This window comes from Bos taurus, chromosome 10, assembly GCF_002263795.3.
Source record: "Bos taurus isolate L1 Dominette 01449 registration number 42190680 breed Hereford chromosome 10, ARS-UCD2.0, whole genome shotgun sequence".
In the NCBI taxonomy this organism is placed as follows: Eukaryota; Metazoa; Chordata; class Mammalia; order Artiodactyla; family Bovidae; genus Bos; species Bos taurus.
The window spans coordinates 102063072-102090558 of NC_037337.1; the positions used below are offsets into that span (position 1 = coordinate 102063072).

The 27487-nt window shown below is 50.3% G+C and overlaps 1 long non-coding RNA gene across 2 annotated transcripts; it reads right to left on the bottom strand.

Moving 5' to 3' along the window:
- Positions 1 to 9971: 9971 nt before the first annotated feature.
- On the bottom strand, positions 9972 to 26887 carry LOC132346433 (uncharacterized). 2 transcript variants are annotated; one of them, XR_009496270.1, is made up of 6 exons: positions 26605 to 26887; positions 25408 to 26148; positions 17428 to 23162; positions 16593 to 16647; positions 16430 to 16497; positions 9972 to 16035 (listed from the first exon to the last, which is right to left on the bottom strand). It is a non-coding gene; the product is annotated as an uncharacterized lncRNA (long non-coding RNA). The 2 variants fall into 2 exon arrangements; XR_009496269.1 differs by having other exon boundaries at positions 16430 to 16647.
- Positions 26888 to 27487: the final 600 nt, after the last annotated feature.

Here is a 27487-nt window from a genome sequence, read left to right on the forward strand (position 1 = left end):
AGTCGTGAGACAGTTGAGGAAATCTGAACACTGACTGGATATCTACTGATGTCAACGAATGATTTTAATTTTAGGGAATGTTCAACTGGTTTAGGGATGATACTTAAAAAGAGCCCTGATTGCTTAGGACTACATACTGAAATATTTGTGGGTAAAATAATGCGAGGTCTGGAATGTGCTTTAAAATAATCCATGGCGGAGGAGAGTGTGTGGAGGTCTAGATGAGACAAGGTTGGCCTTGAGCTGATTGATTGGTGATGGGTCTAGGGGATCATTGTATTACGATATTAATTTATGCATGCACGCTCGGTCATGTCCCACTGTTTGTAGCCCCATGGACTGGAGCCCACCAGGTTCCTCAGTCCAGGGGGTCTCCTAGGTAACAATACTGGAGTGGGTTGCCATTTCCTCCTCCAAGGGATCTTCCCGACCCAGGGATTGAACCTGAGACTCTTGCATCTCCTGCATTGGCAGGTGGGTTCTTTACTACTGAGCCAGCTGGGAAGCAATATTAATTTAAGTATATGATATTGTTGCTATTTATGTAACCATTTTGGAGCTTCACAATGGCAATTTCATGTGATGCCACCTAACCCTTTGGTGTATGTTTGAAAGTCTTCATAATAAACACTTTTTAGAGCCAAAGGAAGAGTGCAGTCCTGCTTTTCCAAGAGGAGAGAGGTATCCCAGGCTGGAACTAAAATCTATGGGACTGTTACGAAAAAAAGCTGAAACGACTCTCAGCGGCCTCTGCTGCCTGCATGAATTACTTCTGTTGAACGAATGATCACGGTAACAATATTATAACTTACAAGTGACTGAAGGCAGATGCCTAGTGAGTTGACTGGATATGTGGTTGCTGCAGAAGATGACATCATGGATGTTTCAACTGCTTAATAAGTAACAATAAAAAATTAAAGCAATCCAAACAAGCAGGAGATGGAGGATAAAGTGAAAATTCTTCCTGCTTTTGAAAGAAGCCACACTGGGTCATTCCCGGAGCCTAACCTGTCCCTGAGGACCGTTGGCCAGAAGACCCCAAAGAGGGGGCAGCGTCAACCCCTGCTTTGCCTCATGGTCTTGCAAATCTTCCGGTTTTTGAAGCCGTAGCCTGCATCTCCTGCCTGTTTCTCAGACTTGTGGTTTCCTGTATCTGGAGAAGGCCCAGATCACTCCACTAAGCCCTTTGTCTAGTTCCCGTTTTATCTTTATGCTGAATTAATTCCTCGAGCAGCCAACAGGGTTTTATTTGTTCCTTTTAATATCGTCTTCTCTTCGTGGACCGTGCTGGGTGCTTTAAGGCGACCTGCTTTCTTGTCACAGCGAGCTAATGAGTCAAATCCCGAGGCCGCCTTTCCTAGCTTTGTGGCCCTAGGCAAGTAATACTGAACCTCCATTTGAGCCTCCTTTTCCTTACTTGCAAATTGGGGGTAATGATAGTTAATATCTGCATATAGGGATCTTAGGAGGATTAAATAAATAAGGCAGGTCGGTCACCTACTGTCTGGCACATTGTAAGGCTCAGTAAATGATAACTACCACTATTATTATTTTTACAGAAAACCTTGGATGTTTAACAGTGAAGATAAGCTGGGTGGTTTTGGGGATGTGTGATACATCCTAGGGGACTGGTTTCACAAGGAAGTCTTGTACTAAGAAACTGCTAAGTGCCCCTCACCGTTCATTCTCCTCTTTTACGTTAATAAAAAAGCTAAGACTACATTTCCCAGCCTTCCTTGCTGCTAGACGTGGGCCTGTGACTAAGTTCTGGCCAAAGAAGCGAAAGCACAAGTGTGGTGTAGGACTTCTAGAAAGGCTGCTTCAAGGATCTGATTCAGCTGGGAGGAGAGTCCCTTGCCCCGTATGTTTTTGCTTCTGCTGGTACGGAGCATTGATGTGATGGTTGCAGCTCTAGAATCCTCTTTGGAGTGTGAACCGATCTTGCAGATAGATAATGTGTACTGAGGATAATAGAACCTGAGAGGAGTCTGGGTATCGGATGACTGTGGAGTCACCAGAAAGCCCCTGGACTGCCTGTCTCTGTCGTTTTCTGTGTAGAGAAGTAAACTATCTGTTTAAGTGCCCCGCCCACCCCCCCCCTGCTTTTTTCTGTTGTACACAGCTGAACCTAATTCCAAAGGTGTTGGAATGTTAATGTGTTAAATGTTGAGGCACAGGCACTGACCAGTCAGAACAGAGCAGACTGTGGCCCTAGGGATAGAGCAGCAGAGGGAGGGATTGGGGGATTTGGGGTGGCGGAGCCTGGGAAAGCAGATAGTCACCAACCAGCATGGAGACAGTTTAATATTTTGACCCCCTCTATCGATGGATGCTGCTCAGCCACTTCAATAGCGTCTCACCCTCTGTGACCCCGTGGACTGTAGCCCCCGAGGCTCCTCTGTCCAGGGGATGCTCCAAGCAAGAGTACTGGCGTAGGTGGCCGTACCCTCCTCCAGGGAATCTTCCCCACCCAGGGGTCAAACCCACGTCTCTTGTGTCTCTTGCATTGGCAGGCATATTCTTTACCCTGAGCCACCGGGGAAGCTCACATCAATGGCTCCACAGCTGAAAATCGGATGAGTACAGCCCTGCCTAAACCTATCCATAGAATGAATAATGCTTAAGAACAGCTGAGACGACTGGAGAAGGCCTTCAGGCCCTGGGCACCGCTTGAGTAGAAGGTAAAGGGCGAGTGACCCACAGTGAGTTATGGAGAATGAGAACTGCAGATCAATGTGACTTAATGGGAAGGTTCTTTCTTTTTTTGTTTTTTTCATTAAAAAAAAATGTGTTAACATACATGTAGCATAACATGTACCATCTTAGCCATTTTTCAGTGTTCAGTTCGGTTGTATTGAATACATTTATAAAGTTATGCAAGCATTACCATCCATCTCCATAACTCTTTTCGTCTTGTAAAACTGAAACTCTGTTCCCACAAAGCAGTAACTCCTGGTTCCCCTCCCCGAGTCCCTGGCAGGCATATTCTTACCTTCTGTCTCGGTGATGTTGCCTACTCTCAGTACTTCATATAAGTGAAATCATATAATATTTGCCTTTTTTTGACAAGCTTATTTCACTTAGCATAATGTCCTCTAGTTTCATCTATGTTGTACTGTATGTCAGAGTTTCTTCCCTTTGTATGGCTGAATAATATTCCATTATATGTATATGCCACGTTTTGTTTATCTATGCATCAATCAATGGACACTTAGGTTTCTCCCACATTTCAGCCATTGTGAGTAGTGTTGTCATGAACATGGATCTACAAATGTCTCTCTGAGATTCTGTTTTTAAATTTTGGGAATATATATCCTGAAGTAGAATTCTTATGTTACATGGTAATTCTTTTTTTTGTAATTTCTTGAGGAACCTCCATACTGTTTTCCCTGCCCCAGCAACAGGGCACAATGGCCCAATCTCTCCACATCCTCCCAATACCTCTTTCCTATTTTCTCCCCCAGATTTATTGAGGTGTAACAGAGAGTGAGTACTGTATATTGAGGTGTAACAGAGAGTCAATGCTATATGTTGAGGTGTAACAGAGAGTCAGTGCTGTATGTTGAGGTGTAGCAGACACTCAGTACTGTATGTTGAGGTGTAACAGACAGTCAGTGTTATATGTTGAGGTGTAACAGACACTCAGTACTGTGTGTTGAGATGTAACAGTCAGTCAGTGTTAAATGTTGAGGTATTATAGACACTCAGTACTGTGCGTTGAGGTATAACAGACACTCAGTACTGTATGTTGAGGTGTAACAGACACTCAGTGCCGTGTGTTAAGGTGTAACAGACACTCAGAACTGTGTGTTGAGGTGTAACAGTCAGTACTCTATGTTGAGGTGTAACAGACACTCAGTACTGTGTGTTGAGGTGTAACAGACACTCAGTACTGTATGTTGAGGTGTAATAGATATCCAGTGCCGTATGTTGAGGTGTAACAGACATTTATTGCTGTATGTTGAGGTGTAACAGGCACTCAGTGCTGTGTGTTGAGGTGTAACAGTCAGTCAGTACTCTATGTTGAGGTGTAACAGACACTCAGTGCTGTGTGTTGAGGTGTAACAGTCAGTCAGTACTCTATGTTGAGGTGTAACAGACATTCAGTGCTATATGTTGAGGTGTAACAGACACTCAGTGCTGTGTGTTGAGGTGTAACAGTCAGTCAGTACTCTATGTTGAGGTGTAACAGACACTCAGTGCCGTGTGTTAAGGTGTAACAGACACTCAGAACTGTGTGTTGAGGTGTAACAGTCAGTACTCTATGTTGAGGTGTAACAGACACTCAGTACTGTGTGTTGAGGTGTAACAGACACTCAGTACTGTATGTTGAGGTGTAATAGATATCCAGTGCCGTATGTTGAGGTGTAACAGACATTCATTGCTGTGTGTTGAGGTGTAACAGGCACTCAGTACTCTATGTTGAGGTGTAACAGACACTCAGTGCTGTGTGTTGAGGTGTAACAGACACTCAGTTCTGTGTGTTGAGGTGTAACAGTCAGTCAGTACTCTATGTTGAGGTGTAACAGACACTCAGTGCTGTGTGTTGAGGTATAACAGTCAGTCAGTACTCTATGTTGAGGTGTAACAGACATTCAGTGCTATGTGTTGAGGTGTAACAGACACTCAGTGCTGTGTGTTGAGGTGTAACAGTCAGTCAGTACTCTATGTTGAGGTGTAACAGACACTCAGTGCTGTGTGTTGAGGTGTAACAGATATTTGGTACTGTATGTTTAATGTGTACAGCATAATGATCTTACTGACATACATCATGAAATTATTGTCATGTTTAGTGAATATTCATCATCTCACAGTAGAAATAAATAGAAAAATTTACTTCCTCATGATGCAAGCTATGGTTTTCCCAGTTGTCACATGTGGATCTGAGAGGTGGACTGTAAAGAAAGCTGAGCACCAAAGAATTGATGCTTTTGAACTGTGGTGTTGGAGAAGACTCTTGAGAGTCCCTTGGACTGCAAGGAGATCCAACCAGTCCATTCTGAAGGAGATCAGTCCTGGGATTTCTTTGGAGGGAATGATGCTAAAGGGGAAACTCCAGTACTTTGGCCACCTCATGTGAAGAGTTGACTCATTGGAAAAGACCTTGATGCTGGGAGGGATTGGGGGCAGGAGGAGAAGGGGATGACAGAGGATGAGATGGCTGGATGGCATCACTGACTCGATGAACAGGAGTTTGAGCAAGCTCCGGGAGTTGGTGATGGACAGGGAGGCCTGGCATGCTGCAGTCCATGGGGTCGCAGAGAGTCGGACACGACTGAGCGACTGAACTGAACTGAACTGATGCAAGCTCTGAAGATTTTCCTTCTTGACTGCTTTCATTTGTAACACACAGCAGTGTTAAGTCTGTCGTGTATATCACATCCCTAGTACTTACTTATCGTATAACTGGATGTTTGTACCTTCGACTACCTTCATCCAATTTCCCCTTCCCCAACGCCCCCCCGCCCCTGCCGCCTCTGGTAGACTCAAGTCTGATTGCTTTTTCTATGAGTTCATTAATTTATTTATTTGTTTTTGAAGTGTAATTGACCTACAACACGTGCTAGCTCCTAGCGTACACTGTGGTGATCACGTATTTCTATACATTTCAGAATAATCATAATCGTAAGCTGAGTCACTACTTGTCACCATATGCTATGTAACTGTTGATTACGTCCCTCCCACTGCACATGGCCTCCCTGTGACTTGTTTATTCTGTAACGGACGGCTGCACCTCTAACCTCCTCTACCCGTTTCTCCCGTTATCCCGGCCTCCTCCCCTCTGTTCTCGTGTCTGGGTCTGTGACTGTTTCTGTTCTATGTTTGTCTGTTTGTTTTGCTTTTTAGAGTCCACATGTAATCGAATCATACAGCATTTGTCTTTCTCTGACTTATTTCACTTAGCATGATGCCCTCTTGATCCACCCCTGTGTCTCAAATGGCAAAATTTCATTCTTTTTCATGGCTGAGTAGTATTCTGTTGTGTGTGAAGTGCTATCTCATCGCAGTTTTGATTTGCATTTCCCTAATTAGTGGTGCTGAGCATCTTTATATGCTCATTGGCCATCTATATGCCTCCTTTGAAGAAAGAATATTCTTCTTAACGTGTGTATGTAGGTTATAAGAGGGACTGGAAGATGCCATTTGAAATAACATCAAAGAGGCCAGACGAGTCAGATTACAGAAGCCTGTGAGAGGCAGATTCAGAAATATTCTTGAATTTGAGGCTAGAAGGAGCATTTGTGGGTGTGGGGGTGAGTAAGGGAGCAGATGGCCCCAGGAAGTGAGGCATCATGGCTCTGCAGTGCTGCTTTCCCCATCAGTCAAAGAAATCACGAGTCCATCCGGATTCGGTGGGGAGCAGACGTGTGCCCCTCTTGCTGGGAGGAGTGTCAGGGTCCTGTTGCAGACACGCACATGAGATGGAGGCTCTATCGCGGCCGTCTTTGGAAAGGACAGCCTGGCATGGAGCTATCTGTCCTGTCCAGCACCTGTCTTGTTAAGAAGCCTTCAGGGTGGCTGCCTTCTCTTTCTAGCTCCAGCCTCTTCAGAAGTATCTGGAGGTGCTTACTGTCTTCTAAATGGGATACAGTGTGCACCTAAATTATTTATGGAAACCGGTGATATCTTTAGTGGAAAATAACCAAGAAAATGCTTAAGCATGGCACTAATTAGCTAATGTAATTGAAACGAAGGGAATAGTTCAGACTCTAAGTATGACTCAAAAATAAAGAGAAATGATTTTTCAGTGGGAGGTGATATAGTTCTCATCATTATTCAAAATGACTGGATCTATGAGTCATTCATTTAGCAAAACTTCCTGAGTGCCCACTAGGTGCCAAGCAGTGTGTGAGGTCCAGGGTGAAGAGGCCGGTGACCCAGCTCCTCCCTGCGAGCACTGGGGGATGAGGAAGTGTGCGCTACGGCCTGCTGAGCCCCTGCGGGGAGAATGCGGAAGGAGCCCGGGGGTGTGCGGCTGCAGGGCTCAGGGGTCAACCTCGAGCTGGGTTTTCAAGGAGCATAAGAGCACCAGGAGGGCCTCCCTGGTGGCTCAGACGGTAAAGAGTCCGCCTGCGATGCAGGAGACTCAGGTTCGATCCCTAGGTTGGGAACGTGCCCTGGAGAAGGGAGTAGCTACACACTCCAGTGTTCTTGCCTGGAGGACTCCGTGGACAGAGGAGCCTGGTGGGCTACAGTCCATGGGGTCACAAAGAGTCAGACACGACTGAGTGACTAACACACACACACACACACACACACACACACACACACACACACACGAGTACCAGGAACCCAGGGGCAAAGCAGGGCCAGGACTTCCCAGGTGACCCTGCAAGCTTGCTAAGGGTTGGGTCTTCTCAACCATGGCTGACTGTTGATCTCACAGACCCAAAGTTTAAAAATTATACATATATATATAGTTTTCTATATTTATATGTGTTAATGTACGATTTTCATCTTTCACTATAGCCTTAACATGAGCAATAGCAAGTCCTAGACAGTGATATGGGGCTACTCAAGGAAGTAGCAGGCAGCCTCCCCACCCCCGTCTCTACAAGCCCAGAGGGAACTGTCCATTCATATTGAGGGCAATGATCAACGTCCAAAATGATCATTCTGGCCATCCAAATTTTTTATTATTTCTTAGATCCACTAAGAAATGGATCTAAATGAGGCATACCAGATGACCACATCTTAAAGAAAATCAACCATTGTTATATAAATTTACAAAGAACATTTACACATACCCTTTTTCTTGGCAGCCCCGTAAATGAGTTTATCCCCATTTTCTTGATCAAGGCTCGGAAAGGTCAAGTGTCTCGCTCAAGGCCACTCAGTTAAAATCAGAGAGGGGACTCCAACCTAGTTCTTCTGACGTGCTTTACTGTCTGGATTGGATAATGAACTTCTGTGGGACAGCTGATTCTTCCATGATGCCAGCCAGGCGACAGAAGAATGGATCCGAGTTGCCATCAAGGAGGAAGGAAGCGATGGTCTTTGGTCTTTATCATTTTGACCCCACCCCCCACCACACCAGGCCACTCTGAGCCTGGACATCCTGCCGCAGGAGGAGGAGAGGGGCGGCATCCCTGGAGGCTTTCTGAGCTAGGTTGGGACGCGGAGAACGCAATGTGCCCCACAGTCTGCTGCTCAGAATTCAGTCAGCTGGGCCCATCTCAAGATCCAGGGAGCAGGGAGATACAGTCCCAAGCATCCCAGTGCTCCTGGCACCGCGGAGACTGAGAGAGCGCAGCGCGACAGTTTGGTGTCTGGATCAGCAGTGCCGCAAACCAGCGCTGGCTGAGCGCCTGCAGCGCACCAAGCAGCTTCCTATGAGCGCGTCCGCACTGCGCAGTCAGTCCTCACATCACGGCCGGCGGAGGACTATGATAAGGCACCTAAGGCCCCGGGCGACCCCGTGGCTCAGCCATAGAGAATCCGCCCAGTGCAGGAGACCTGGGCTTGATCCCTGGGTCGGGAAGATCCCCTGGAGAAGGGAACGGCTACCCACTCCAGTATTCTGGCCTGGGAAGTCCCATGGGCAGAAGAGCCTGGAGGGCTCTAGTCCACGGGGTCGCAAAGAGTTGGACACGACTGAGAGACTAAATCTCAGGTTCCGAGCGGGGCGGGTAACCGGGCGCATACCGAGCTCCCTGCTCTAGACTCCGGGCGTGGCCGGCCCCACGCGGCCCTCCCGACGCCTCTGCTCCATCACCTGCCCGGGGCTCCTCCTCCCCACTCCGGCCACTCTCTCCAGGTCTCATGCGCCCCCTTCCCCCAGCGTGTCCCCCCAGCCCACTCTCTGCTCTGCCACCAGTGACCGTGAAAGCCAGGCATGGCTCTGTCTCTGCCCCTCCCTCCAGCGCCGGCCTGTCGCGCTCGGGATGAAGTGCAGACGCCCTCGCAGCAGTTATGTCCACCTGGTGACGGCACCTGCATCCTCGCCTCCCGCCAGGCGATACGCTTCAAACGCTAGGCACCACCCCCTTGAGCTTCTCACCAGGCCCCATTCACCATGAAGCCTGACTGAATTCGTGCCTTCACAGTGCTGTTCCTTCTTTCTGGAATGTTCTTCCTTCTTGCATTTGCCAAATTCCAGATCTTCAGGACAAGGCTCAGAGACCACCCACCCCTTACGTCCCCTCCAGGCTCCCCGAGCTGAGTCCTTCATTCTCTCTTCTGTGCTTCCCGAGTTTGCATCAAGACCCCAGCCCTTCCCACCTGGCCTTGCTGTCTGTTCCTCCCTTGAGTGTCTCCCTCCCGAGACCAGGAGCAACTCAGGGTCAGAAGAGAGTCTCATCCACGACCATTTCCAGGGGGCCTGGAACAGGGCCGAGCTCTTCCTTTGTCACGGTGTCCCGTCAGGAGGAGGGAGCCTGTGCTCCACGACCCGTTCTTCCCCAGCCAGATCGGACCCTGGTTGAATAGAGGGAGGGCACTTGTCTAGTCACTGGTTCTTGGCTCTGGGAGCCTTGTCGAAGTTACTAACGGCCAAGCGTCACCCCCGGCTTCCAAGGTGGCCTTAGTGGTAAAGAATCAGTCTGCCAGCGCAGGAGAGGCAAGAGACTTGGGTTCCATCCCTGAGTCGGGAAGACCCCCTGGAGGACGAAACGGCAGCCCACTCCAGTGTTCTTGTCTGGAGAATCCCATGGACAGAGGAGCCTGGCGGGCTGCAGTCCGTGGGGTCACAGAAAGGGGGACGTGACTGAGCGCACACACGAGCATCACCCCCGGCAACTCTCAGTAATGCTCCCGGTGCCTCTGACACGTGGCCGGGGTGAGGACCACTCCAGGCTCTCACGCGCACACAGAGGCCCAGGATCACGCCGAAGTGCCAGCTCGGATCCTGTGGGCCAGGGTGGGGTCGGAGGGTCTGCATTTCTCATAAGCTCCCCAGCGATGGCAGTGCTGCAGGTCCAAAGACCACGGTTTGAGGAGGAAAGACTTAGATGACTGTCCCATCACTGGCTTGGCATCGGACGCCCCTGAGGGGGGAGGAGGCCTGGAGGCCTGCAGCTCAGAGAGGAGGGGGAGGGGGAGGGAAGGAGATGAGGTCGGGGAGACGGGGTCCCTGGGAGCTGTCAGGGAGGACGCACGGGGGACCTTGGCACGTGCGTGGAGTTGACAGTGCTGCCTGACACGCCGCATCCCCAGGGTCCATGGCCCTGCGAGTCACAACAGCTAGAGCTTGTCAGGTGCCCGGCACTGCCCTGGACTCGCAATTCATTTAATCCCCTCGTCCTTTTTACAAATGAGGCAACAGAGGGCGGAGAGATTAAATGACACACCCAAGGTCACAGTAGGAAATGACAGAAGGCAGGCTCCCTGGGTCCAGGTCTGAGCGACTCGCCCCTTCGCGCATCGCCCCTCTGGCTTCTGAGCCAATGCATTTCTATTTCTTTGTTCATTTCGCCAAGTACTCCATGGGCCCTGGCTCTGATCGAGGTCGGGCGCAGGTGCTGGGATCGCGAGGATGCCACTGCCCCGGTGGCCACGACAGAGCCCTCGACCTGTGCGCAAATCTGTGCTGGCGAGCAGCACCCCGCCCCCCTCAATACCCGGTCCCAGCTGGAGCCTGCGCCGGGCGGGGAGGAGGGTCCCCGGACCACCGCGCACATGGCTCTGGGTGGGACACAGGCACAGTGCCCCGCCCATCTTCCCCGAACAGCCACCTGCCCTGCCCTGCCGTCCCCAGCCCCCTGCCCCCGCCAGCCCCGGGTTTCCTGGCCCCAGCCCCCGGGGCCATCCAACCGCTTGCCCTTTACAAAATCGATTCCATTCTACTATTTACTAATTGCCTACTTTTTATCTTGATGGGTGGAATAGGGCACCCAGCCCTCGGGGTGCCTGGAAAGCAGACTGACTTCCAGCCCACATTGCTTGGATAACAGCAGAGCCTCAGGCCGCGAGGCGGGGAGGCCGGGTGGGTGGGCTGGGTGCCCCTGCCCCCCGCCCCGGGTCCCTGGCTCCTGGGCACTGACAGCCGCGCCTCCCCTCAGGTGGGTGAGCTCAGTGGCTGAGATCACAGGTCTCCTTCCGGGAACCTGATTGCTGTGGGAGATAAGACCCTGAGCTCCAGGTGGGGACGCAGGGTCAGGAGGAGGATGATCGGAATCAGAGCATCAGGCAGAAGGGAAAGCTGACCCCAGCCAGACCTTCCTTGGTCTAAGCGTCTGTCTCGTTGGGCCTCGTGTTGGTATCATTGCCTCCACCTTCAGGCTGGGAGCTCCAACAGCATCTGATCTTTCTCATCTCTGTCACCCGTGGAGCCTGCGTAGATGACGTCATGTGTATCCCATGGGGGAAGACAGCCCAAGGATTATCATTCCACTTAGACTGAAGCTGAAAGTCCAATACTTTGGCCACATGATGCAAAGAGCCGACTCACTGGAAAAGACCCTGATGCTGGAAAAGATTTGAAGGCGGGAGGAAAAGGGGACGACAGAGGATGAGATGGTTGGATGGCATCACCGACTCAATGGACAGGAGTTTGAGAAAGCGCCGGGAGTTGGTGATGGACAGGGAGGCCTGACGTGCTTGCAGTCCATGGGGTCACAGAGAGTCGGACACGCCTGGGCAGCTTTCACTTTCACTTTTTCACTTCACATTGTCCTGTTGCAAGGCGTGAGCTCCAGGGCACCCAGGTGTCAGTAGCTGCTGCCGGCAGGCTCGGAAGCGGAGGCACCCGGGCTTACTTGCCTTGAGGCTTGTGGAATCTTCCCGGCCAGGGATCAAACTCTGTGTCCTCTGGATTGGCAGATGGATTCTTAACCCCTGGCCATCAAGGAGCAGCCTGTGGATTCTTGGGAGTCTCTTAAAGCCATCTGTCCACTTCATGAGAACTAATTCAAGGAAAAGCAGTTTGCAAACTCAGCTTCCTGAGCAAAAGTGAAACCCATGCCTTGAAATACTCAGGGCCAGAGCCTGCCCTCATCTCTCCACCATGTGGCTGCCTGACTGGGAGAGGTCAGTTTGCAGTCAATTCAACGTTAGTAAAGCTTCAGTTCCTTCCCAATTTGTATGTAAAGATCTGAATGAGAATTCTAATTTTGTCGTTCTGCGCTCAGATCAGTCAGCTTTAGCACTCGGGTCCAGACTTCCAGTACAGTCTGTTTCTTGCTCCTTTAATAGTAATTACCATTTCTTCCATGGTTTGCCAGCATTCTTACATAAGATTCACCCAATTTTACATGGATCAACTCTTTGGCTAGCCAAATAAACATTTGAAAATAGCCCCAGAGAGTTATTTGATTCAATAAATACATGCTCAGGGACACCAACCGTGCTCAAGAACCCTTGTTTATGAAGCATTAAGTTCAAAATAGGCGACTGGTGTTCAGCATCACACAAGGTAGAAACTCTGATTTTAACTGATGGAGCGAACAAATGCTCTGAAGGGCTTGCGACTCCTGTTAACAGTCCCCCCCCCACCTGTGACTTGTTGGGTCGACATTTACAAAGGAACGGGGTGGTGACCACCGGAATCAGTGGGCCCGCTGGATTTGTGTCTCCCAAATAAGCAAACGGAGCGGAGGGGGTTAGAAGGGGACGTACCTGAGCCTCGCAGAGGCTGAAGGTCACACCGAGAGCTGATGGTGGAACTGGGTTAAAGCTGGGTCTTAAATAGTGCTATAGGAATCTTGCAGGTTGACCTGTGCTATTTTGAAGACGTTTTGAGATTCTTTGATCTTTTTTTCACTTTTATTTACTTGATCCCAAGTCAAAGCTGTAAAACAAGGTACATTCAGATAAGTCTACTTCTACCATCTTTTTATTAGTTTTGGGGATTCCTTCAATTGTTTCTTTTTAAAAATATAAATAAAACACACACACGTGTATGTGTGTGTGTGTGTGTTTCTTCCTGTTCTATACACAAAAAGGGCAAGCTGTGCATGCTGTCTGGCAACCTCCCTGAACAATATGTCTTGGAAACTGCTCGTAGCATTATTTGGAGATTGTCTTCGTTCCTTCTGTCTTCCTTTGGCTGTGCTGGGGCTTGGCTGCGGCACACGGGAGCTTCCTTACTGCGTGTGGGCTCTCTAGTTGTGGCAAGCGGGCTCCAGAGCCCACAGGCTCAGCAGCCTCGGGGCTGAAAGCAAGCCCACTGCATTGGAAGGCATTGGAAGGCGGATACTTAACCGCTGGACTTCCTGGGAAGGCCCTGTCCTCGCCCTTTTGTATAGCTGCATAGTAATCCATTGTCGAGCTTGTGACTCACTGCTCTTTAGACGAGGTGGATTTAGTTAATATAGTCAAGCCTGTGAGTAGGGGCGTTTATAAAGAGCTGGAGGCAAGAGGGGAGAAGTGAGAGCCTCAGATCAGAGGGTTTTTTTTTTTTTTTTAAAGAATTGACTGCTGGTCTATGATCGAAACAGGGCTTCCCTTGTAGCTTAGTTGGTAAAGAATCTGCCTGCAGTGCAGGAGACCCGGGTTCAATCCCTGGGTCGGGAAGATCGCCTGGAGAAGGAAATGGCAACCCACTCCAGTATCCTTGTCTGGAAAATCTCATGGACAGTGGAGCCTGGTGGGCTGCAGTCCACAGGGTCGCAAAGAGTTGGCCACGACTGAGCGACTAATACTAACGACTAACACTAATCCATGGGTGCTCTTGAACTGTGGTGTTGGAAAAGACTCTTGAGAGTTCCTTGGACTGCAAGGAGATCCAACCAGTCCATCCTAAAGGAAATCACTCCCTAATATTCATTGGAAGGACTGATGCTGAAGCTGAAACTCCAACACTCTGGCCACCTGATGCAAGGAACTGACTCATTGGAAAAGACCCTGATGCTGGGAAAGATTAAGGGCAGGAGGAGAAAGGGGGAAACAGATGAGATGGCTGGATGGCATCACCGACTCAGTGGGCATGAGTTTGAGTGAACTCCAGGAGTTGGTGATGGACAGGGAAGCCTGGCGTGCTACAGTCCATGGGGTTGCAAAGAATTGGACATGACTGAGTGACTGAACTGAACTGAACTGATGATAATCCGTTGTATGGATTACATTGTACATAGGCTATTCAACCAATTATTTATTGATAAATATTTGTGTTTTTATGCTTCAGTGAAGACCATTTGCCCATATCATTTTGTATTTCTTTTGGTGTACTTTGGGGTAGATTCCTAGAAATGACTTTACTGGGTCAAAAGGTAAAGGCCTCTTTACAAAAGGTAAGGTAAATGCCTATATAATTTTGCTGCTGCTGCTGCTAAGTCACTTCAGTCGTGTCCGACTCCGTGCAACCCCATAGACGGAAGCCCACCAGGCTCCCCCATCCCTGGGATTCTCCAGGCAAGAACACTGGAGTGGGTTGCCATTTGCCAAATTCTTGATAGGGACTGCATATTTTTTGCTTTTCTCCCAGGATTGACTGAACTGGACTGATTGTCTGAGAGTGACTATTTCCCTATGGCTTCTCCAGCAGCACATGTTGTTAAGTTTTTGAAGTCTGCCGATATGACAGGTAAGAAGTAGTAATATCTCGACTTAGTGTTAATTTCCATTTTCTATTTTCATAAGTTTAGGGGCTATATGCTTTTTTTCCTGGGAACTGTCCATTCAAATTTTTTATCCACTTTCTGCTGAGTTGTTGTTAGGGGTACTCTTTGTGAAGTAAGTTTAAAAATATTTTTCCAGTTTAACATTTTTGTCACTGTGCTTATTTTTCTATACGGAAAATTTTAAACTTTTTTATTTGGTAATTTTACTTGGTAAAATTAAAATTTTGGTAATTTTTCCCCCTCATTGCTTTGCACTTTTAGTCATACTTAAGAAAATGTTTTTCCAACCCCAGGTTATAAAGGAATTCACATATGCTTTCTTTATAGCATTATTGTTTTAGCTTTTACAGTTAGATTCCTAGTTCATATGGAATTTATCCTGGCATGCAATGTGAAGATCGAATCTGATTTTACCTTTTTCTGTGTGGCTATCCAGCTGTCTCACCACAACTTATTAAAATGTTCTTCTTTGCCTCCATTAACTTGAAATGCTACCTTTATTGTATATCAAATTTGCATATGCACTTGGATCTATTTTTGGATTTTCATCAATCTGTGCACCAATACTGCATTATTGTAATTACAGAAGCCTTAAAATATGTTTGATATCTTATAATGTGAGGATCCCTTATTGCTCTTATTTTTTAAGTTTTTTTTCCCTGGCTACTCTTACTAGCTTTTATTCTTATAAATTTTATAATCAACTTCTGATGCTCCAGGGGGAAAAAAGATGGCATTTTGGGAGTGGAAGGTCTCATTAAATTTGCAAATTAACTTATGGAGAGCTGACATTTTTACAACCTTAAATTTTTCTACTCAAGAGCATGGCATGTACATCAGCCTGCTCCAGTGCCCATATTTGCATTTCAGGAACTTCTTTTTGTCTTCCCGTAGGTTTTACACATTCCTTGTAAAATTTATGTTTAAATACTTTTCAAGTTTTTGTATTATAAATGTAGTCTGCTCTGCTGTTATTTTATTTTTTATATTTATGAAGACTTTTGGTTTCTGCGTGTTAATTTTATCTTACTCTTTTACTAAATTCTCAATATTCAGGGCAGTTTTTCCATATTCTTTCAGTTCAGTTCAGTCGCTCAGTCGTGTCCAACGCCTTGCAACCCCATGAATCACAGCACGCCAGGCCTCCCTGTCCATCACCAACTCCTGAAGTTCACCCAAACTCATGTGCATCGAGTCGGTGATGCCATCCAGCCATCTCATCCTCTGTCATCCCCTTCTCCTCCTTCCCCCAATCCCTCCCAGCATCAGGGGCTTTTCCAATGAGTCAACACTTCTCATGAGGTGGCCAAAGTATTGGAGTTTCAGCTTCAGCATCATTCCTTCCAATGAACACCCAGGACTGATCTCCTTCAGAATGAACTGGTTGGATCTCCTTGCAGTCCAAGGGACTCTCAAGAGTCTTCTCCAACACCACAGTTCAAAAGCATCAATTCTTGGCGCTCAGCTTTCTTCACAGTCCAACTCTCACATCCTTACATGACCACTGGGCTTTTCCAAATACATATGGTTGCATCATCTGCAAAAAGAGATAGTTTTTACTTCTCCTTTCTTATTCTAACACCTCTATTTCCTCTTTCTTATCTGATTTTATTGGGGAACACCTCCAATGCGTGTCAGCTACAATGTGCTATGTTAAAATGTGCTGTTAGATTTTGTTTGCTATTGTTTTTGTTTGTTTGCTAGTATTTTATTTAAGACTTTTCTATCTGCGTTCCTAGATGAGATTCACGGGGCCTGTTTCTGAGCACTTCTGTGGTAACCATGGCCTAAGCATGAGTAATAGCAAGAACTACTAAGATTCTCGTGAACTTCACTCTCAACTTCCTCCACACTGGCTGCTATCCTCACCTCCCTCCCCTTCGCTTCCTTTCTGTTGTCTTCCTTTGGTTTTTAAATTTTTCTTGACTCACCCTCATGTTTGCTTCCTGTTTCTTCTCTTTTCTGGGAAGCAATGAGGCCTGGTGGTGCTGGGTAAGTCCTGGGAATGGATGAGGCCCGATGGTATTGGCTAAGTGAATAGACCTCAGACTCACACAGACCAGCCCAGTACTGAATCACAGCTCAGCCACGTACCAGTCTTGTGACTTTGGGCCAACTGTGGAATCTTTTCAAGCCTGAACTTTCTCATCTGTAAAATGGAAGTAGTGTTAATGCCTTACTTCACAGTACTGCTGATGTGAGTAACACGTTAAAGAGACAGTACAATTAGCATGTGTCTGCCATAGCTATTTACCAGGCCCACTCTTTCTTCCTGAGAATACCTTTAAAAACATTTCCCTTCTTCCTTGTAGTTAGGGGTGGCCATGTGTGTGCTAGCCAATGGAATGTGATCAAAATCATGTGTGACACTTCTAGGTGAGGCCCGTAAAAAGCGTCCCACAGGTACTCGTCCATGCTTTTTCTCTTTTGCTAGTTTGACGTAGACAAGCAAGGCAAAGATAGTGAAGCTGCAATGCAGAAGGAGGCTGGGCCCCTCCATTGCCAGATGGAAGAGCTTCCTTGCTTGCTGGGTTGCTCAGTCATTTCTGACTCTTCGAGACCCCATGGACTGTAGCCCACCAGGTTCCTCTGTCCATGGAACTGTCCAGGCAAGAATCCTGGAGTGGGCTGCCATTCCCTTCTCCCAGGATCTTTCCAACCCAGAGATCAAACCCGGGTCTCCTGCATTGCAGGGAGGTTCGTTACCCTCTGAGCCACCAGGGAAGCCCTGGAATAGAGTCACCCGCTGATCAGAGACACGGCTTCAGACTCTGGTGAACACACAGAGAGCTCCTGCCACGTCTGACCCACTGCCGTTTCCAGGCGTCTCCACCCTCGCCGTGCTCGGTGGGCAGGCTCTCCTGCTCCCCCTTCCCCTCTGCCCGCCCCTGTGACCCGCGCAGCGCCCGCTCCCCCAGCCTGTCCTCACCCCCTGGGGCAGCAGGTGCGTCCTCAGTCTCTGTGCTCCCACGGCCCACAGCTGGGGCTTGGGGAGGTTAGTGGGCTGAACAAGAACCGCGTGTGCAGTGTGAAGAGGCACCAGATCCATGTTCTGAAAACAACGGAAGGCTGGCTGATGTCTGCAAAAGGCTGTGGAAATAACACACGCGCCGTCTCGTCCAGCTTCAAGTCTCAAAGCGAACCGTCGGCCCAGTCACAGCTCCGGTCTCTGCCGGGACGGCTCTCAGTGCAGCCCTCGGGTCTGCGCTGGTGCCGACGGCGCGGGCGGCACAGCCCTGCGTCCCCCACCAGTGAGCTCCAAGCCCCGGCTCTGTGTGGAGCTGGCTGTGCCGTCTCGGACACGCTGCCCCTGCCCCGGCCCAGACGCAGCCCCTCACCCCTCCAGCTCGGAGAGTGTGTCTGGGAGGAGGGAGACAGTCTGACGGAGGTGGGCCTGGGGAGCGACAGGGCCTGAGGCTGGGGCAGACCCACGGCTTCTCTGGGTCCCACGCGGCGTCCAGTCAGCGAGTGCAGAATCGCGTGTCCAGGCCTCGGTTCCCCCGCCTCAGTCACTCAGCTCCAGCATCTTAGGGCTCCACACTCCCCAAAGGGAGGCCATTACCTTAGGAAAAGATTCTGGGGGCTGCTGCCACCCTAGAGTGGAAGTGCAAGTCGCTCAGTCGTGTCTGACTCTTTGAGACCCCATGGACTATACAGTCCCTGGAATTCTCCAGGGCAGAAAACTGGAGTGGGTAGCCTTTCCCTTCTCCAGGGGATCTTCCCAACCCAGGGATCGAACCCTGGCCTTCCACGTCGTGGGCAGATTCTTTAGCAGCTGAGCCACCAGGGAAGCCCGCCACCACCAGAAGTCACACAAAATTAGAACAGTGCTAGAAATACGGCAGTCCAAATGAGTTCTGATTTTTTTTTCATGGTCATTATTCTGACAGGGCTTTTACAACATTCCATACCAACGTCTTTCTAAAATGCTTTCTTTTCCCTCGCTTATTGCTGCTGCCTCTGTTTGCTGCCTTCTTCACTCCCGCTGGGCCTCCTGCCTTGGGACCCAGGAGGCAGGCGGGGCTCGTCAGAAAGCGCCCTGAGCGGAGCCCCCCTGCCCCCGCGGGCAGTGCTAACGCCCCTCACCCGTGCGGGAGGGGAGCCAGGCCCCCAGCTCCTGCGGGCTCGGAGGGGGCGCGAAGGCCCGCAGGTGCGGGGCTGAGGCTGCGACAGAGGCCTCGGGCAGCGGGAGCGCAGCCGGGAGCGCAGCCGGGAGGGGGCGAGCAGGCAGGGCCGGGGAGAGGCCGCGGCTCAGCCTGCGGCGGGGCTGCGGGCAGCGAGGGCCGGGGGCTTCGTGCCGCTGAGGCCGGCGGGAGGCGGGCGGCGGGGACGAGGGGGCCCCACGCCTTCCGGCCGTTCCTCTGGGGTTCCCGCAGCGGCAGGGGAGCGGGACCAGCGAAACGCACCCCCTTCAGAGCCAGGCTGACCAGACCCAACCCTGGGCCCCATCATGGCCTTGGGAGCATCACTTCCTGTTTTCTGAGACAAGACTTGGTCCAAACGGGAAAGGATCATAAAGGCCAACTAGTCTCGTGGGAACAAGGAGCTCTTCAAGAACCTGCTGGGAGAAGGCAAGCAGGAGCCAGGACTTCCGACTCCACCCAAGTGCTTCACCCAGCACATCGTTGTGAATATCGGGTACCCACCGACATTCAGCCGCCAGTTCCCCGCATTTAACGCTCATCCCTCCGACTCCATTCAACCGCCCTTACGCCGCATTCCATCTGCGCTCCTCTGTCACCCATCCACCCACCTGTCAGCCTACCCAGCTAGTCTGTATCCGCCCCTCTACCCCCATCCCAGCCACCATCCATCCATCTGCCCACCTGTCTACCCATCTTTCCATCCAACCACCGTGACATCCATCAGCCTGAAGGAACAGGGCAATGACTTGGGTACATGACGAACAGTTTTGCCATAGGGCGTGAGAAGCTACAATTATTACTATTAAACTCTTTGTTCCAAACTCAATTCAGTGATTACTGAGTTTCTATTAAGTTCACAGCATTGTGTTAAGCACTGCTCAGTAGGGGCAGGGATTCAGGAAAAAAGCCCCAAAACAAAATATTTCCTCCTAAAGAAATATGACAACTGAAAGCAATTTTAGACCTTGGGTTGGGTCTTAGGCTGGGAAAATAAAAGAAGTATAAAGAATACTGTTGAGACAATCGACGAGATTCTAATATGGATTGTAGAACAGACAATAGTATATTGTTGGTATGTTTAATTTCCTGATTTTTGTAACTGTACTGTGGTTATGTAAGAAAATATCCTTTTTCTTAGGAAATTCACACTGAAGTGTTTAGGGATAAAGTGACTTGAAATTTCTGACTTACTTGAAATGATTTCAGAAAAAAAACATTATTTTTATCATATATGTAAATATATATAATGTGTAATATATAAATATGCTATATATGGTAATGTATACAAGGAGGAAGAGGGAGGAAGCAAATGGGGCAAAAAGTGGGCGATTGATGGATTTGGGTCAAGATTATATGGGGGAGCCCTCCAGCCAGAGTAAAATCCTAAAGTAAGGAAACCCCAAGAAAAGGAAAAAGAATATATGGGGGACCCTTTACTAGTCTTGCAAAATTTGTTTGTTTGAAATGACATGAAATTAAAAGCCATTTTCCCAACTCAATAGTTCCGTTGTCGTGGAGCTTATAATTTAGATGAAGGAGATACTCGCTGGAAACCCAAATAGGAGGAAGACAAGCTGTGTATTAATCTGTGAGTGTTCATGTTGCCTTCCCCCACCCCGCAATGTCTGTAATAAAAAGCGAGAGGGCAGAGAATGAAAGAAAAACGGTAGGGGGTTGGTCTAGGGTGGGCTTGTGAGAGCTGCAGCTTCAGGGTGGATGAGAACTTGGGGGCTGCAAAGGAGCTTCTGAGAATCTGCCATGGATTATGAATTTGATTCTTTTTCAAGAAACAAGAAGGACTGAAATGTCTTTAAAAAGTACTTTCGGGTGCTTGACTGTCTTTGAGTGCAACTTTATGCAAAGACTGACTAACAGGGAGCCCTGCGTCTTATCCCAGTATGACTAGCCCCCATCAGTGACGACTGCAGCGGAGGTGACTGGGGAATGGGCTGGTCAGAGAAGACAGAGGCTTGAGAGGTAAGTGGCAGCAGGTTAGGCAGAGAGGAAGAGGAGATAACGGGAACCCAGGTGACAGAGCGTCACCTGCTTATTTAACTCCTATGAAGAGCACATCACGAGGAATGCTGGGCTGGAGGAAGCACAAGCTGGAATCAAGATTGCTGGGAGAAATATCAGTAACCTCAGATATGCAGATGACACCACCCTTATGGCAGAAAGTGAAAAAGAACTAAAGAGCCTCTTGATGAAAGTGAAAGAGGAGAGTGAAAAAGTTGGCTTAAAGCTCAACATTCAGAAAACTAAGATCTTGGCATCTGGTCCCATCACTTCATAGGAAAGAGATGGGAAACAGTAGAAACAGTGGTAGACTTTCTTTTTGGGGGCTCCAAAATCACTGCAGATGTTGACTGCAGCCATGATATTAAATGACGTTTGCTCCTTGGAAGAAAAGCTATGACAAATCTAGACAGTGTATTAAAAAGCAGAGACATTATTTTGCCAACAAAGGTCTGTCTAGTCAAAGCTATGGTTTTTCCAGTAGTCATGGAAGGCTGAGTGCCGAAGAATTGATGCTTTTGAACTGTGGTGTTGAGGAGACTCTTGAGAGTCTCTTGGAAAGCAAGGAGATCCACCCAGTCCATCCTAAAGGAAATCAACCCTGAATATTATTAGAAGGACTGATGCTAAAGCTGAAACTCCAATACTGTGGCCTCCTGATGCGAAGAACTGACTCATTTGAAAAGACCCTGATGCTGGAAGGGATTGGGGGCAGGAGGAGAAGGGGACGACAGAGGATGAGATGGTTGGATGGCATCACCGACTCAGTGGACATGAGTTTGAGTAAACGCCGGGAGTTGGTGATGGACAGGGAGGCCTGGCATGCTGTGGTTCATGGGGTCGCAAAGAGTCGGACACGACTGAGCAACTGAACAAAACAAGGTAACGGAGGGGAAAGGCACAGAGAAGACAGGTTTTTATGAAGCCCGGCGCCAGGCTCACTTACACCCTTCATTTAATCCATACAGTACATCCACACGATAATCCCTGCTAACTACTCACTGTTAGTTCTACTTTGCAGATAAGGGAACTGGGTCACGGAGAGATTGGCTGTGCTGCTGGTAGGGGCAGAAGTAAGAAGTGCACGGCTCTAAAGACCTGTGACGCCACAGTGCCTCAGGAAAGGGCACGGTTCAAAGAGACGGCAGCCCTCACCTGGGACGATGGTGACCACTTCAATGAGTTACCGTGCAGCGGGAGGTCCTGGGAAGGAACACAGAACTAACAAGACACCACCAGCAAGAGGAGATCGGGAAAGGTCAAAGGAGGGAGGAGGCGCCCGTCCACATGTCCTGCCCACGTCCCAGAGTCCTTCCACGGGGGTCCATCTTGACTGAGCAATGCGCATACCGCCAGGAAGGGTTCCAAGTCAGGACGCTGGCCAGAGACGGCCTGGAAACTCATCTCATCAGCATCAAACCCAAGACTGGGAGCCCCGCGGCAGGGCGCTCCCCTGGGCCCCTCACCCTGCTGTCCTCCGCCCGGGCGCCCCTCCCAGTGAAGGCTCTTCCCTGTGTGCACGTCTCCCTGGACAGGTCGCGTCTGAGTGTGAGACAAGAGCCCTCTCTCGGGCCCTGGAAGGGGTCCCCCGTTCTTACCAGGAGTAAGATCCCAGGCTTCACAAACGCAGATATCCAGAAAACTACTTCGAGAGAAAGGGCTTGGTGGACATGGAGTAGGAAGGATCTGGGCTGGGGATTCCAAGCCCCAGTTACCCAGCCGCCCCAGCACTGACGACAAAGAGGGCGACCGCTCAGGGCTGGCCGACCTCTCAGCCTGATGGCGCCTCCTCGGGGTGCGGACCGCCAGGCACACACACGCGGGGAGGAGGGGTGTGATGCTGTGGCAGACTCCAGCTGTGAACTGCTGGCTGCCGCTTCCCGTTCTCTCCTGCCACAGGATGGGGGAAGCCCCCGCTCCCCGCTAGTGGGTGATCTCTGGACTCACCCCAGCTGCTCAGTTAGTCCAGCCTTCCTGCTTGGTAGACTGGACTGCAGCCCAGCCCCCTTGGCCAGCCCTGAGTCTGGAACCAACCCTTTCTGGATGGGACGAGGGGCTGAGCGTGTGATACAGGCCTGTGTCGGGAGGGACGGCCTCTGGGCGGTGAGGGGAGCAGTGAAAGCCAGAGAAGAAGGTCATTGGGATTCAGCAAAGCAGGGTTCCCCTGACCGGGCCGGAGCCGTCTCCTGTCAGCCGACGGTGAAGGACGGCAGGCCCCGTGGGGCGGCTGAGCCACGAATGGAAGGCGCCTGGGCCTCTGATGGACGGTCAGGCCGACAACTGACACGCCACCCTGCATGCTCATCAGGACGAGTGTGGCCAGAGGAGACTTCTGCTGCGGCAGTCTGTCACATTTTGGGCCCGTTTGTTATAGCAGTTAGCTGCTCACTCACACACAGTCTGAATCACCAGGGTGTCGTGCAGAGCACCCTGCTCCCGGCTCTGCCACCAATTCACTCGGTCATCTTGGACTACTCACTGCTCTGGGCCTTGGTTTCACCATCTGCGAGGAAAGAGGGTCAGTTAATAGGTTTCCAAAGTCTCTTCCACAATTCCACAAGTCTGTTCCTAAAAGGTGGGTGGTAGTATTTGAGAATAGAAACCCAGTCAAATATTTGACAAAATGACCCAAACATCCTTACTAATAACCTGGTAAAGTGGAACCTTGCAGTTTATGGGTGGGGATCGGTTGATTAATGATGTCTAAGGACCACTGATAAGTAGATCAGTAACAACAGGGAAAGGAGGTCTCTAGCGCCATGCTACAGGGCTCTTAAAATCAATGATTTGGATGACGACATAGAAAGGAAGCTGAATAAATACAGATCTTCCTCAACTTGCGATGGGGTTACATCCCGCTATATTCATGGGTTTATCTAGAGACCTTCTCATATTAGCCTACGGCTGGGCAAAATTACTGAAACAAAGGCTGTTTCATAAGTAAATATTGAATATCTCATGTCATATATTGAAGACTATACTGAAAGTGGAAAGCAGAACAGTGGCCTGGATACAGAATGGTTGTGAGTGTACGGGTTGTGTACTCTCAAGATTGCTGACTGGCTAGGAGCTGTGGCTCATCGCCCAGTATCACGAGAGAGGATGGTACCACATCTCACAGACAGGAAAAGATGAAAATTCAAAATCTGAAGCATGATTTCCATTGAACACATATGGCTTTTGCACCATCATGAAGTCAAAAAATTGTTGTAAGTCAGGGACAGTCTATAACAAAGCTGGGAGGGCTGGTTCATAGATGGATGAGGGACTTACAGTTCAAAATAGTCTCTGTTAGGCAAGAAGTTGGGACAAAGGCTACAAATAAAAAGTGAACCAAGATGAATGCAGGTCCTACAAAACTCAAGGGCCAGGGCCCTTGTTTTGGCAACAGGCCTTAGCAACAGGCTGCGCGAGAGTGCCCTGGACACTCCTGCTGACCACAGGCTCTCGTGGAGCCAACGTCAAGTCATGGCTGCCGAGACACGCAGATTCTGGGCCTGCACCAAGCACACACAAGGATCCCAGGAGGGGACACCTTGGGAAGTGTCCATCCCGAAGGTCAGGCCATACCTGGGATTTCCTGTTCCGTTTAAGGGACCACTGATGCTTCAGAATAGGAATGAGAACAGTCTTTCTGTAAAGGGTCAGACACTAAATGTTTTAAGCTTGGTAGGTCATACAGTGTTCGTGTTAACTATTCAGCTTGGCCTTTGTAAGTCAAAAGCAGCCATAGACAATAATTGAGTAAGTGTGGCTATGTCCGAATAAAACTTTATTTACAAAACATGGAGTGGGCCAGATTTGGTCTTTGGGCTGTTGTCTGCAATCCCTACTTAGAAAGAGGCGACATAAATGACTGGAGTTGTCAGGGTCCTGGAGGCTCAGGCATAGGTGAATTGGCGAAAGAAACAGGTGGGATTCAGTGTGGAGAGTTAGGCGTGCCCACCCAGTGGTCCTCGACGGAAAACCATGATGGGGGGAAGTCATAAAGAGGCTTATTTGCCTTCATGTCAAGGAAGACCCCATAAATCAGCAAAGAGATGATTCTGTGTCTTCAGAGGTGAGCACGCAGAAACTGGGGGGTGGGGGAATTGGACTGGGTGCTCTTTAATGCCTAGTCTTACTCTGGAGTAAAAAACTGTTCTGCCTCCCGTGACGTCCCTGTGTTCCCTTCCTTCCCAGTACTCAGTGTGGAGCTGGTACACCTGTCCCACAGAGTGAGGCATGAATAATACACGGGAGAGGCATCACAGTCCCTTTGATCATTGGCATCAGGAGGTGGGGAGACAGGGGGACATTTGTAGAACTGCCTTGATGGGAGACTTGTGGTGAGCCTGGTGGGCGCGGGGGCGGTGGGGGGGGCTCTGGCTGCAGACACGCTCCCCTGCCCCCCTGGGTGAGAGAAAGCTGGCTCCTCAAATGGGAGAACTGGCCCAGGACTGAGCGTTTAGAGCTCCCACTGTAACCAGAATGGATGCGCTCAATCCACTGGTCTTTCAGAGTATAGGCACCTTGGCGCCCGCAGATGGAAATGCAAGCCTCCTTGGTCAGTTTTGACTGACGCCGGAAGGAAGCTTGCTAACAGAAGCGGGGCCTCCAGGTTTCTTGACTCAGCATTCTGGACCCCGTCACCTCAGTTCTGTAAGGTCGTGACCGCCCTTGTCCAGGTCTTACTCATTCAATCTTGGAATTAACCAGAGGTGCCAGCCACAAGGCTTTGCTTACTAGGAAGAGAAACTCCAACTCACCTGACCGCACAGAAGCAGAGAAGCAAGTGACTCATCACCAAAGGCCTGAGACCCAAACCCAAGTTAGTGAGATGCCTGCTCAGGTAAGAGACTCCCCAATTCCAGTTAGCTTCAACAGGGAAGAAATACATCCATTATGTCAACCGCAATCCTCTGGTAACATGGAACCCCGCCTCCCTGGTTACAGCTGATTGGATCAGGGGAAAGCACTGGACTCAGAGCAGCCAATCAGTGGCCCGGCCGACAGGCAGTGGGATGTGTAGAGCGGGAGTCCATCCAATCGAGGCACCAGCAATAAAGATGTCCTGGTTAGAGCTCCTTTTTGGAAATTTGGTCCTGAGAGTTGGAGTAAGACCTAAGATCCTTAGAGGGAGCTGGAGACAAAAGTCCCAACCAAGGTAGTGAGTGGAGGAGTTTGAGCACACGGACACAGAAGCCAGGGGAAAGCAAGGAGCTGACGTGGAGAGGAGCTGCCCATCTGGAAAGCCAGAGCTGAAGCAGATGTTTCCTGGCCTCCAGTTTGTCCTGGTCTTTTTGCGTTTCTCCAGGGAGTTTGCCAGGGATGTCATGCCCAGTGACGGGCCTGGTGAAGTTGCCAACTTTGCTGCTCTCACAGTGTCTTTATACACGACCTCCCATCACCCCCCAGTATCACCAGACTGGGTGAGAGGAGAGAAGTGGACCCCCTGGGATTCTGAGTCGGTCTCGTGTAGCAGACTCCCTGGGTCAGGTTCTCAGGGCCTGCAGGAGACAGGAGAGGGCGCTGGGAGTGGCATTCAGATCTCTGGTCTCCTGGATGTCCTGACTCCAGCCCTAGGCCAGGGGCTTCTCTGGTCCCGTGGGGGTGAACACTGGGCAGCCAAGGCCGGGAAACTCAGCCGACAGAGGTGCCTCGCACATATGGGCAGCTGGCATTGCCTTCTGCCCTGGCCTTACCCGGGAAGGCCAGTGTGGGGTCCAGGCAGTGGGGAGGGGAAGTGGAGACCAGGTCTCCAGACCTCCACACACCCTCATTTCATTAGGAGAGGGCTCCTGGAGTTTCTCAGACAATGGAGACTGTCCAGATACAGCAGAGGCTGGGGGTGCAGTCACAGGATCCAACCAAACTCCTGGGTCTGCCGGTTACTGGGCAAGTCACCCAACCTCCCTGGGCCTCTACTTGCCCATCTGTGAAATGGGGAAGATGATAGTACCTACCACACAGCAGTGAGAGGGTTAAATGAGCTCAGATGCATAAAGCACTTGGTATGGTGCCGGGTCCATAGTAGGTGCCCAGTAAACATCACGCCAGGGTTCAGGGAAGGGTATGGAGGATCTAGAGAAAGGAGAGAAGAACAAGGAGAGGAAGCTCAGAAGAAGACGGGAATGAAGCGGGCAGAGGAAGGGGAGCCACTGGGTGCTGCCCCTCCCTCCCTGGGCCTGCTTGGGGCTCCCGCTCTTGTTCTTCCCTCCCCCATATGTTCTTCAGAATTCTGAGGAGTTCTGCTTCCACCCCCAGCAGTTGCCATGGTGACGGAACCCTGGACCCAGTGGAAAGTTCTCTGCGCTTGGCAACGGGACCGCAGCGCCCCGCCCCCTGCCTGCCTGTGCGTGGGCGGCCGGCTCCGGCTGCCGCAGGGCCTCCTGTCTCCACTGGGACACAGCCCCCCAGAATCCAGGCCGGGAGCCCCTGCACCACCAGCACCGATGGCCCTCAGAGGGCATCCAGTCTGTCCCTCTGCAGGTGGGACGCTGAGCCAGAGAGGCGACGTGCGTGACGCAGGCCTCCTGACTGCCCTGGGCCCTCTCCCTTGGGTGCAGCTGTGAGTCCTGCTGGCGGGGTGCTGGGGACGCCACAGGCAGGACCGAGTCCACGGCAGGGCGGCCAGCTCTGGGGAACTGCGTGGTTGCTGAGACCAGGGGGACACAGGAAATCCCGGAGACCCTGGGGAGAGCGCCACTGACCCCCGCCCCAGCACAGTTCTCAGTGGGCTTTGCGGGGGGCCATTTTTGTTCTCCTCCCAACAGCTCCGACTTTCAGCCAGAGTGAGAAGGTTGCAACGCCAGCCTTTAGCAAGCCTCCCCTGGCCTTCCCTGGTGG